Below are 12942 nucleotides of genomic sequence, written 5' to 3'. Positions count from 1 at the left end.
TCCCTGTAAGAAACCAATTTTTAGACTACAGTATTTATATACAATTCTTTTTACCTTTATGTTTTATCTTTAGCTTTATTGTTTCCAGTCATGATACCACTTTCCAGTTATTTTAGGTCAGCTCCTTCCCCACCCCTTTCAGAAAGGTTATGTCATGCATATAGTTAGATTCATTTTTCACATTCTGCATTCCATTCTAGGATCTTCTAATATCCCAGCTGATTTTTTAAAAATTTGCATACATTAGGGGCGCCTGGGTGGCGCAGTCGGTTAAGCGTCCGACTTCAGCCAGGTCACGATCTCGCGGTCCGTGAGTTCGAGCCCCGCGTCAGGCTCTGGGCTGATGGCTCGGAGCCTGGAGCCTGTTTCCGATTCTGTGTCTCCCTCTCTCTCTGCCCCTCCCCCGTTCATGCTCTGTCTCTCTCTGTCCCAAAAAATAAAAAAAAAAAACAAAAAAAAAAACGATGAAAAGAAAAAAAAAAATTTGCATACATTAAAGTTCCTTCTTTGTAATATATAGCTCTATGTGTTTTGAAAAATGCAATTATGTGTATACTACCCCAGTGCCCTGTAGAACAATCCTATAACTCTAAAAATTGCCTAGTTTCTTTTTTAAATAGTAGAATGATTTTATTGTGTTAATATGAAAAGTTTTCTTCCTCATCTTCAAAAATGTTTCAAAGAAACTTAAAACAATTTGTAGACCATGAAAATCACATTATTTACAATTGCTATTCATAGTTAAAATAGTCTAATTTCTAATTCAACTTTTTTTCAACGTTTATTATTTTTGAGAGACAGAGCATGAGTGAGGGAGAGGCAGAGAGAGAGGGACACACAGAATCTGAAGCAGGCTCCAGTCTCTGAGCTGTCAGCACATAGCCTGATGTGGGGCTAAAACCCACAAACCACAAGATTATGACCTGAACCGAAGTCAGATGCTTAACTGACTGAGCCACCCAGGCACCCCTCTAATTCAACTTTTGAATGTGCTATCAGATTCCTTTAAGGAGCTATGCAATACTGTATCTTCCACTGGTTCCAGAGGGCTCCACTAGTTCACAATTATGAGACAGTAGAGCTATTTCTGAGAGATCCCCTGTTAAGTGCCCATAGGGATGGGTGAGATGAGAGTTATTGGGAAGCTGATGGAAGCAGGTGGCACACGGGGACAAGATAAATTCTAGGTGACAGCAGATAGGGTAATTAGCTTGGGCATCTGACTGTCAGATACAGTAATTATCTGACATCAGATAGAGTAATTAACTTGGGCATCTGAAGACTGGAGGTCTTCAGCAAGAGAACGTGCTGATTATCCATTTATTGCTTCTCGGTTCCCTTCATGGACTAATCCATTAAAATGGGTCTGGGCCCTTTAAATATTTTTTCCTTTGGCAGCTGTCACAATGTTTTATCGGTAGAGGGTGCTGGAGAGAGAGACACTGAAGGAGAACAAGGTTTTTCTTCTTGGTTCTGATGGCTTCTTAGGCTTATTGAGAGGATGCTTCCTTTTTCACTGCTCGGTCCAGTGCTAAGTGCGTGTAGGGTGTAACTTTTGCTATGTGACTTCTTCAGCTCTTGTCTTAAACAGCAGCAGTATGGCTGGAAGCAGCAGACAGCACAGCTTTCAACTCAGCTGGGGTCGCTGCTCTGCATGGGTATGCCGGGGCCCCATCAGGATGGCTGTCTAATGAACTGGATGTTCAGCCTTGTCCTATTCAGTGGCTCAGAACTACTCTGGTTCAAACTCTATGCAGAGGTGGAAGCCTCTGCAGGTCCCAACCCCAGCATTGCCCACAGTGGAAGCTCATCTCACTCTTTGCATGTCTCCCTCATTCCCCATTAGCTTTACCTCACCTGTGTCCCATGACTGTCCTGCCATGGACACCATGCATTCCAGGACTCACACCTGCAGTGACCCTCTGTACTCTGCCTCTCTCTCTACCTGTTTCCCTCTGCATGCCCAGCCTGCCCACCAGCTCTGGCTGACCTGTGTCCAGAGGGTTGTTTCTGCTTTCCTGGCACCTCTCTGGGCCATCCCTGGCCTAGGCAAATTCTCTGCCATCAAGTGGGCTGTGATCACACCTTCTTTAATGAGCTTTGAAGTTTGACCTCCTTCAAGTTTTTCTTGTTTTCTTGTGTTTTTTAAGTGTATATTTACTTAATTTTGAGAGAGAGAGAGAGAGAGAGCGCACAGGAGGGGCAGAGAGAGAGATGGACAGAGAGAATCCCAAGTAGGCTCTGCACTGACAGCACAGAGCCCAACATAGGGCTTGAACCCACGAACAGCAAAATCATGACCTGAGCCAAAAACCAAGAGTTGGACATTTAACCGACTGAGCCACCCAGGCGCCCCCACACTTCTCTCTTTTTGGTTCTTTCCTTTAGTTCTTCATTTCCCCTCACAGCTCTCATTCCATCTTAATAGTTACCCTCCTATCATTGCTCAGTAATTCTTTATATTAAACTTCCCCTATTTAAATTACTCTGTGGTTTCTGCTCTTGATTTGGCTGTGACTAATTAAAATCTATTTTCATTGGGAGAGGGCACAGGTGTTCTTGGTCTTTTGTTAAATCTCATTTCAAGAAAGAGAAGAAAGCGATTTACTGTCAGGAAACTTGATGATAATACTGGCCCAGGCTCTGGGTAGAGGATCTAGTCGGTAGAGAAGCCCTAACAGTAACTCAGACCCCAGGCCCTAGGTGCTGGCTTGTAGCTCAGGTAGAGTTCTGAGAAAGGGGAGTTTCCTGTATGATGAAGGGACAGCTGCTGAGTACATGTCATAACCTGGAGCTGGTAAAGGTTCAAAACGTTTCTCAGACATCTGCCTATAGTGAAGTCAGAGGAGTTACTCTGGAAACAGTATTACTTGTACTGAGATGTAAAATACAGCTTTTTTTCATTGAGCTTCCCACTTAAAAATGGCATAATAGCCACATAGTTTCTAAGTGAGACATGTTTTAATACAGAAAAAAAGGGGGAAGATTCTTCCTTTGCTTCTTTCTGATTCTTGCCAATAATGCATTTTTAACTTTTTCTTTTAATATATTTTTTTAAGTTTTAAGTAGTCTCCACATAGGGCTCGAACTCATGATCCTGAGATTAAGAATTGCATGCTCTATCAACCTCACCAGCCAAGTTCCCCATCTAACTTTTTCTTTTAAAGAAAATTTCCTGGGTCTGAAAAGGAAGTTTGAAGTTCTTATGAGATTCTGCTGAGATTCTGACTAATCTTAGATTTCTTGAATGTTCTGTTTCTCTTATTCTGCATAGTTTTTAGATTTCTACCTGGTTGTGGTTTGAATAGTCTTCTTCTTCTTCTTCTTTAAATGTTTATTCTTGAGAGAGAGAGAGAGAGAGAGAGAGAGAGAGAGAGAGAGAGAGAGCACGAATGGGGGATAGTCAGAGGGAGGGAGACACAGAATTGAAGCAGGCTTCAGGCTCTGAGCTGTCAGCACAGAGTCTGTCATGGAACTGGAACCCACTAATCTTGAGAATGTGACCTGAGCCAAAGTAGGACCCTTAACCGCCTGAGCCACCTAGGTGTCCCAGTCTTCTTTTGTTTCAATGTTTGTTTGTTTATTTGTTTATTTAGAGAACATCCACGTGTGTGGTAGGGGGGAGGGGCAGAGAGAGAGAGTGGGAGAGAGAGAATCTCAAGCAGGCTCTGAGCTGCCAGTACAGAGCCCAACGCAGGGTTCCATCTCACTGCCGTGAGATCATGACCTGAGCCGAAATCAAGAGTTGGATGCTTAACCAACTGAGCCAGCCAGGCGCCCCTCAACAGTCTTTCTAACATACCAGTATTTGTTAACCATGCTCTAGTTAAAGAGTGAAGCTGAGATCCTCCAGTATTCCTTAAACATCTCCTTGGTTAACTGGACCACATCTATAAATCTCTGATGATTGTATAAGATAGCAGTCTTGCTCATAAAACAAGGTGTATAACCAAGGTCAGACGATAGCTCACAACCACTTACCTAAAGAAGGAAGGAACAAAAAACTCATCTGAATACAGGAGGCTTGTTTAAAGGATTTGGCATCTCTCCCATTGTTTTTCTATATTTGTCCTCATAGTGAGGTAGGAATTATTTTGAGATAAGAAAACCAAGCTAAATAAATTGGGAAGATTTGTCCAAGAAATTGTCAGTGTTTGCATGTAGACTAGAGGCTGTATTCTAACTCTTGGACTAGTATTCTTTACTTAAATATTTATTAAATTTATCTTTTCTTCAGTATAGGAAAGAGCTGACTATGCAATAACTAGCTTTTCTTGAATGAGATAATTTCTTTTTTCTAAATCATCTGTCAGAAATAGTAAAAATTAAGTATTATTTATAACAACAATGAGGATAATAAAGCAATCACATTCTATTGTTTTGCAGAACATTCTATTGTTTATAAAGAATTTTGATATATATTATCCAATTTCAATACCTCAAAAATATTTGCTAGGTAGGTTGAAAATGTACTATTCTATTTTATAAAAGAAAAATAGAGGCTCAGGGAGATTAACTGACCTCTCCAAGGACATACATTTATCGTTCTGGTGGAGGCTGAATTTGAACTCAGGTCTATCTGACTCCAAAACCTATTCTTCTAGCCATTCTTTTTCTACATATATTACATAATAGCCCAAGATATGTTAAGCATATCTGTTGTTCAACAAATTATATGCACCCAGAGGTCTAGTCTGGTGGAGAGAGCAAGAGCTTTTAAGTGTTCCAGACATGAGTCTAATTCTGAAGTCAAGTAGAAAAAGAGTGGGCACAAACTAAAATTAAATATGATTTTATAACATGTCTTGTGATAAACACACAGGCTTTTAATGTAGATATAGTACCCTCAGGTATAGTACCCCCATATGTAAAGTGTAGATATTCTTATTTCTGTCATTTTATATATATAGGAACAGAGGTCCAGAGAAGTTAAGCAAATAATCTGAATTCAGATCCCTCTGATTCCAAAATGTGTACTCTTTTTGGATTAATGCAACTGACTTCAAGAGAGGTATTCATCTGAGAAAGTTCTTCAGGGAACAGGGAAAAGAGCTGGCCCTCTTTCAGGAGCCTGACCATAGAATGAGGCCCTGCTTTGAAAAGAAATAGTGTATTTAATTAGAGAGTGGAACCAGGCAAGCTGCTGGTGGAACTAGTCTTCTGTTGATCTGATAGGCAACTTAGAGGACATCACCACTCATGGCCTGGTAACACAGGCAATGCTTCTGACTTCTTTGTCCATGGTCAAGGATACAATTGAAAAAAAAAGCATACATTCTTTCCACAGGTTTGTCGACATCAGTAGACAAATTTAGGTTAGACTGTATCTATTAGCAAGAGCACATGTTTGTTGCGGATAATAGAAGCATAATTACCTGCACTACATACATTTCTATTTCTCTTAAAAAATTTTTTTTTGCCTAGAAAATGAAGTTGAATTCTGGATGGCTAAATGAGCTTTAAATGGAACCTTGTATTCTTTGACTAAATGGTGTCTTTCCCTGTGTTTATAATGGTGCATATTTCAGTGACATGTTCTGGATTTTCTGGGACAGTTTCTGATTTCAAGTTATGTATTCTTTTTCCCAAAAAGCATTTCTGCTTATCTGGTCTATTCTGCTCTATCATCTGTTGATTCCTGCATTAAGAAAACAAGGGAGCCTGCATGGCTCAGTCGGTTAAGTGTCTGACTTGGGCTCAGATCATGATCTCATGGTTCATGAGCCTACATTAGGCTCTGTGCTGACAGCTTGGAGCCTGGAGCCTGCTTAGGGTTCTGTGTCTCCTTCCCTCTCTGCCTCCCCCTCATTTGTGCTTGCTCTTTCTCTCTCTCTCTGTCAAAAATAAATAAACATTAAAAAAAAGAAAACAAGAGAATGGTGTATGACAAGTACTTTACCAAAATCACCCTTAAAATTAAATTAAAATTAATTTTAAATTGAATTAAAATTAAATGGAAATGACAGCTATTATCCAAGTCAGGCAAAATAGGTTTCTAGTGTGTTCCCCCACCCCCAAGTATATGGGTGCCTGGGAAGGATATATGCATTTCGACTTGAACCATAAAGTACACTGACTAGCCCCTTGGGGTTTCCTGGTGATGGATTTAAAAATAATTTTTTTAACGTTTATTTATTTTTGAGAAACAAAAGAGAGACAGAGTGGGGGAGGGGCAGAGAGAAAGGGAGACACAGGATCCGAAGCAGGTTCCAGGTTCCAAGCTGTCAGCACACAGCCCAATGAGGGACTGGAACTCACGAACCCACGAGATCATGACCTGAGCCAAGGTAGGTCAGCCACTTAGCCAACTGAGTCACCAGGTGCCCAGTTATGAAATTTTTCTTACTGTTTTCACATTTTGTTTTCCAGCTATGCATCTCATTTTTTTCCCAGCTAGAAATCCATACAAGTACCAGAGTTTATTTTTGACTGAGTCATAATCATGAATGAAGAATCATGGATGGAGAACATTTTATTTGCCCCTCTAATGCTTTCCTAAAATCACTAATTAGCTAAAGGGAGTCTTTAACGTAAATACTGAATTTTATTGAATATGTCCCTTTCCAGTTTCTCAGAGGCTTTGGTATATAAGTTATTCTCAGTATGGCAGAACCTGTCAGAAACACTTTGAGGAGAAAATGCCCATATATAGAAATGAATATTTTTTTATTAAAAAAAATTTAATGTTTATTTATTTTGGGGAGAGAGAGATAGAGAGTAGGGGAGGGGCAGAGAGAGGCAGACACAGAATCTGAAGCAGACTCCAGGCTCTGAGCTTTCAGCACAGAGCCACACGCAGGGCTTGAACTTGTGAACCACGAGATCATGACCTGAGCTGAAATTGGATACTTAACCAACTGAGCCACCCAGGTGCCCCATGAATATTGTTTTTTAAAAAAGAAATGAATATTAAACCTATGTTTGATTAATTCAATTGTGAGATCATTGTTTACTGTTACACAGTCACTGAAAGATTTTGTTCTATCAGGAAAGTACATTTTATTATGCTAAAAGTATATTTACTCTAGATTGTTAATAGGTTCTGAATTTATAAACTTCTTTACTGTAATGCATATGTATTTGTTGTTTGCAAAAATATAGACAATACTGTTATTTATGGAACACTTTGGCAATTTAGAAGGTGAAACATAGGAATTACTTACATAAATTAGGAGTTAGGGGAGCACCTCCTGAGTGTCTCACTTGGTTAAATGTCCAACTTTGGCTCAGGTCATGATCTCGTGGTTTGTGAGTTGGTGCCCCACATCAGGATCTCTGCTGTCAGCACAGAGACTAAAAAAAAAAAAGAGAGAGAGAGAGAGAGAGAGAGCAGAAAAGGCCCTGAATGACATAATGGAGTCAAAGTCTTTGAGGGGACTGAGGGAGAGCCAAGTCAAGGCAGAGCAGAGCAAGAGAGGCTTTTCATTTGGTTATCAAATGCCAAACAGAGGGTAGTTGTTAATATGGAGAATAAATGAATATTCAGAAAACAAATGTTATAAAATACAGCATGCTTTGGGATATTCACTGATCACATACAGGAAATAAGAGAGAACGTTTTACCCACTGTGAGTAATTCTTTAGAAATTCAAATACTGATCTTTGAAGGAGACAGGGCATATGGAGCAATGAGCTTTTTCTAAATTCAGCAAATGTTGAAATCTGAAGAGAATTTGAACCAGACAGGGTGTTGGCATTAATGCCCAATACAAGCTAACACATGAATAATCTGTGGATTTATTCTCATTGGTTCTTTTCTTTGGAGGGATACAGTATAAAATTTTTTTTAAGATTTTATTTTATTTTTTATGTTTTTAGATTTTATTTTAAAATAATATCTAAATCCAACATGGGGCTTGAACTCACAACCCCGAGATCAAAAGTTGCATGTTCCAACAACTGAGGCTTCCAGGTGGCCGCAGTATAAATTTTTTAAAATAAAGTTTAGACAAAATATTAAATAATACTACAAAGCTTATATATATTTAAAAAAAAAAAAAAAAAAAGCAGTGCTTTCTCCCTCTCCACAGCTGAGGCTTTGAATTCTTTGGCAGTTTTCCTGATTATATTATGCCTATAGCTATACTGCTATTTCTTGGTTTATAAATTTTAGGCTTTGTCTATTAACTCCACACACATACTTCCCTTCCCCTATCCTCTTAATATCATCTAATCTAATGTCTAGCTAATTCAATATTTAATATTTACATTATTATGTTAAGTGTTGGTCATTGGTAAGCCAAGTAAGTATATTTGACTACTTTTCCTTCATTGTACAACTTTTCTTTAGAGTTAAGAATTGGCTGGTTTTTCATTTTATCAGTTTTCTGTCAATCTTACCAAATGTTTCATTAGGTTTTCAGATGCTTATCAATACTACATTTAACATTTCAGATAATCTATCGATTATTTCTGTCCTTTTGCTCTTATCTGGACTGGTTGATGCCTGGATTGTCATCCCAGAACTGACCATCTTTACTAGTTTTATGTGTGACATTCTATGTTTCCTAGCTTCCATATATGTATATATATTTTTTGGTCAGGTCCCTCATTTTGCTGGGACCCATCCTTCAATAGCTTCCTAAGAAAGAGTGCATGGGCATCTTTGGATATTTACCCTCATAGTTGATTGTTACTTAAGCATAGGAATAGAATTCTAGGATGAAAATAACTTCCTCTCAGAACTGGAGACGAATCCCCTTGTTGTTTTCTGAGCTCCATTGTTGTCAAGAAGTTTGATGCCTATTCTGATTCCTGATCCTTTTTCTGTGATTACCCCCTCCCCCAACCCTCTAGAAGTTTTAACTTTTTTAAAGTTAATTTATTTATTTATTTATTTATTTATTTATTTATTTAGAGAGTGAGACAGAGAGTGGGGGAGGGGCAGAGAGAAAGGGAGCAAGAGAACCCCAAGCAGGCTTTGCTAGATCAATGCCGAGCCTGATGTGGGCCTCGATCTCACAAACTGCAAGATCATGCCCTGAGCTGAAGTCAGATGCTTAACTGACTAGCCACTCAGGTGCTCCATTAAATGTATTCCTAGCATCCTGAAATTTTATTCTGTAATTGGATGTAAGTCTTTTTTTATTCATTGGGCTGGGTAGTTAGTGGACTTTTTATCTGAAATTGCATGGCTAAATTTCATGTTTTTCAGCTCTGGGATATTTTCTTATTTGATTTATTTAATGATTTTTTCCCATCAGTTTTTTCCCCCATTTTCTCTTTCCAAAAATCCTATCAATCTGATGTTGGACTTTCTGGAAAGATCCTTTAAGCATCTTATTTTTCCCCTCCTATTGTCCATCTTTTTTATCTTTTGATTTACTTTTCTAGATTTCTTTGCTTTTATCTTCTAACACTTCTTTTGACTGTTTTTATTTCAAGACCATATTTTTAATTTCCATTAATTTCCATTTAATTTTATTTTTCTTGTTCTGATTATTCCTGTTTTAAAACAACTGTCCTCCTCTTGTTTAATGAATATAATACCTTTTATCTCTCTGATGATATCAATTATAATTTTTTTTTTTTTTTTTTTTTAATTTTTGGGACAGAGAGAGACAGAGCATGAACGGGGGAGGGGCAGAGAGAGAGGGAGACACAGAATCGGAAACAGGCTCCAGGCTCTGAGCCATCAGCCCAAAACCTGACGCGGGGCTTGAACTCACGGAGTGTGAGATCGTGACCTGGCTGAAGTCGGACGCTCAACCGACTGCGCCACCCAGGCGCCCCTCAATTATAATTTTTAATAAAGATTTGTTTTGTTCTTTGTGTTATCTTTGTTGCCTCTGGGCTTTATTGTTGATGTTGGAGGTTTTCCTCAAATATCTTGTAGTCATTGGTTATCTACTTATATTTTAATAATCTAACAATATTCTCCAGAGGTAAGTTGGGTATACTAATTTATTTGTTCAAATATATTTTAGTTACAAGACAGAATTTTATTAAATTCTCTATCCACATATTTAATAATGAGACATGAAATGCTTCTTTTTATGCACAGGAAATACTCATGTTTCTAAGTCCTTAACCTTTCTGAATGTCTGCAGGGCAAATTGGCTGCCTGCTTCTTGGTATCCACCTCTTTGCTTATTTAGGGTTTAGCTTCTTTTGCTCGGCAATATCTGTTACCATTCTTCCATCTGTTTCCTAGCTTTCAAAAATGTGTTGTTTTTCCTCTGCTGATGTTCATTTCCTATCTGCCCCTGAGGTTTGTACCTTTTTTTTGGTGGGATTTCCAAAATTAAAAAAAGGAGACAAACACATCTAGTTTATCTGCCATATTTAATTGGAAGTCCCTTACTGGTTTTTGATGTTGACAATCTGGCTCATGGATATGGAGATGTCTTTTGTGTCTGTGAAATATTAAATTAATAAAAATGTGTTGGTTTTGATTGGCCAGCATTATTTTCTTCCCTCCCCTGGTAAAAATACTTGCTTTATTACTTTCAGCAAACTGCCCTTTCTCTAATCCATGTGATTCTGGTGGGGCTGCCAGTCACAGGACCTCAGCCCCTGGCCACAGGAATGGGCATGTGATCTAATCTGGAAAATTGGTTTTACTATCATGAGAACATGACTCCTTAGCAGGGGTAAATAGAGACCAAATATTGCTGATGGTGCTGAGTTTTAATTTAATTTAATTTAATTAATTTAATTTTATTTTATTTTATGGGTAACCCCTGGAGGGATGGCACATGATTGTGCTAGCCTGGAAACTAGCTCTGCCTCAGTAAGAAAGGGATTTGATAGCAGTAAACTAGGTGATTCATGAAATTTTATGAGATGGTTTTAGAATCAGGTTTGGAAAATAATCAGTTACCAGTGTATTAGTTTACCACTGTTGCTGTAACAAATTACTACAAATGTAGTAGTTTAAAACAACACACATTTATTTTATTATAGTTCTGGATGTCAGAAGTGTAAAATCAAGATCTGCTCCTTCTGGAGGCTTCAGGGAAAAATCTGTTTCCTTACCTCTTTTCAGCTTCTAGAGGCTGCTCCCTCCTTGTTTGCCTACAGTCTCCTGGTTTTGTTGACACATTTTTTCTCTCTGATCTCCTGCCTCCTTTCTATACTCTTGTGATTACAGTACACCCATTCAGATAGTCCTGGATAATCTCCGCATCTCAAGAACCTTGATTTGATTACATCTTCAAAGTTCCTTCTACCATGTAAGGTAATGTATTCACAGTTTCCAGGGAATACGAGGTAGATTTTCAGGAGCCATTATTCAGCCCACCACATCAAGGAAAGCTAAACAGCCAAGAACACCCCTGGATTACAGTGCAACATGGTCATAAATCTCTGCTGCTGCCAACATTGAATATGCACATACAATGCTGTCAGCTGGAACCCCAGAGCTGCCTTGATTGCTTCCCCCTGCAAGCAGGGTACTGATTGTTACTTTGTCATCCAATATCTGTTCTTTTCTCTTCTTTAGTAATAGAATTTTCAGCTAGTCTTATGAATGCCCAGAATAAATACCTTTCAGCCTTCCTAAAGCTAGGCATGGCCCTGTGACTAAGTTTTGGGCAATAAAGTATAAGTAGAATTGTCTTGTGGAAGCTTCTGAGAACCTTCCTAAGGAGATAATTGGGATTTTCCTGGTTCTTTATCCTTTCTTGTGGTCTGCTATCATCTTGGACTATGAGGACAAGGGACTCATGTTAAGAATGGTCCAATGAGCCTGGGTTCCAGGGAACTTCATGGTATATAGCAGGGCTGCTATACAAATTCTGGACATTTTGCCTTCAGGCTCAGGTTATGTGAGAGAGAATTAAAATTCTGTTTTCATTAAGCCACTGTTTTCTATCATGTTTAGTGGAACTTAATCCTAAGTGATACACTGAGGCTTTCTTGTTCAGCTCCTTCTCCAATTGAGTGACCTGCTCCAGTATCCTTCTCATAAGCTTTTTTTTTTTTTTTTTTCCTTCTTCTTAAGGTAGAAGGATATTGTTTCTGGGCCTGCTGGAAAGAATTGTACCAGCCAAAGGAAGGTTTAGAATGTCACATACTGATAGCATCACAGTGATTCTATCATAGTCAGAAAACTGATTACTGAGTCCTCCAGTTCTCAATAGAGGAGACACTATACACCCTTGGGACATCTTGAAAATTTGTTGACCTGTTTTGGCCTGTTAAAATGATTGGAGGATGTGCTGGCATTTAGTGGGCTGGGGCCAGAGATGTTCTGTAATGTACAAGACAAACCCATACATCAAAAAATGTGTTTTTTGAATTGAAAGAGACTTTTGAACATCCTACAGGACTTTCATGTAGGTGTAAAACTTACAATTTTCTTTGCCTAGAACCCAACACCATTTTATATGAAGTTTTATGTAGTTTTTACATATTTTTAAGATCGTGGAATTGTCCTGGAATGTACATATTATGTACGTACAAGAAAAGATTGCACACTGTTTTCTGGGGAATGCAAGAGGTACTCACTATTTTGAAAATGCGTGTCTCTGACAATAACACTGTTCATGGTGTTTGAGTCTCCAGTACAACATGATATGCATTTGTGGTTGTTGCGTTCACAATGAGTCTACCCATAGGCAGAATCTGAGTGCCTAAGAATTTACATTCTGAGTTATACATTATTTTATTGTAAGTGTACTTTATTTATCTTTTATTTTATAATTAGGTCATTAACACTGGTTTAAAAAAATTTTTTTTTTCAACGTTTTTTATTTATTTTTGGGACAGAGAGACAGAGCATGAACGGGGGAGGGGCAGAGAGAGAGGGAGACACAGAATCGGAAACAGGCTCCAGGCTCCGAGCCGTCAGCCCAGAGCCTGACGCGGGGCTCGAACTCACGGAGCGCGAGATCGTGACCTGGCTGAAGTCGGACGCTTAACCGACTGCGCCACCCAGGCGCCCCTACACTGGTTTTAAAAATGTTTTGTGTAAATTATATTATCTATGAATTTCATTTC

The 12942-nt window shown here is 38.7% G+C and overlaps 1 protein-coding gene across 2 annotated transcripts in view; it reads left to right on the top strand.

The window, feature by feature from the left end:
• The window catches only part of ACYP2 (acylphosphatase 2), a 282564-nt gene that overhangs the window by 51081 nt on the left and 218541 nt on the right, over positions 1–12942 (top strand). The window lies entirely within an intron of this gene.

Source organism: Neofelis nebulosa, chromosome 9 (genome assembly GCF_028018385.1).
Source record: "Neofelis nebulosa isolate mNeoNeb1 chromosome 9, mNeoNeb1.pri, whole genome shotgun sequence".
Taxonomy (NCBI): domain Eukaryota; kingdom Metazoa; phylum Chordata; class Mammalia; order Carnivora; family Felidae; genus Neofelis; species Neofelis nebulosa.
The sequence above is the reverse complement of the archived record's forward strand: the minus strand, read 5'-3'. Positions and strand labels throughout refer to the sequence as shown.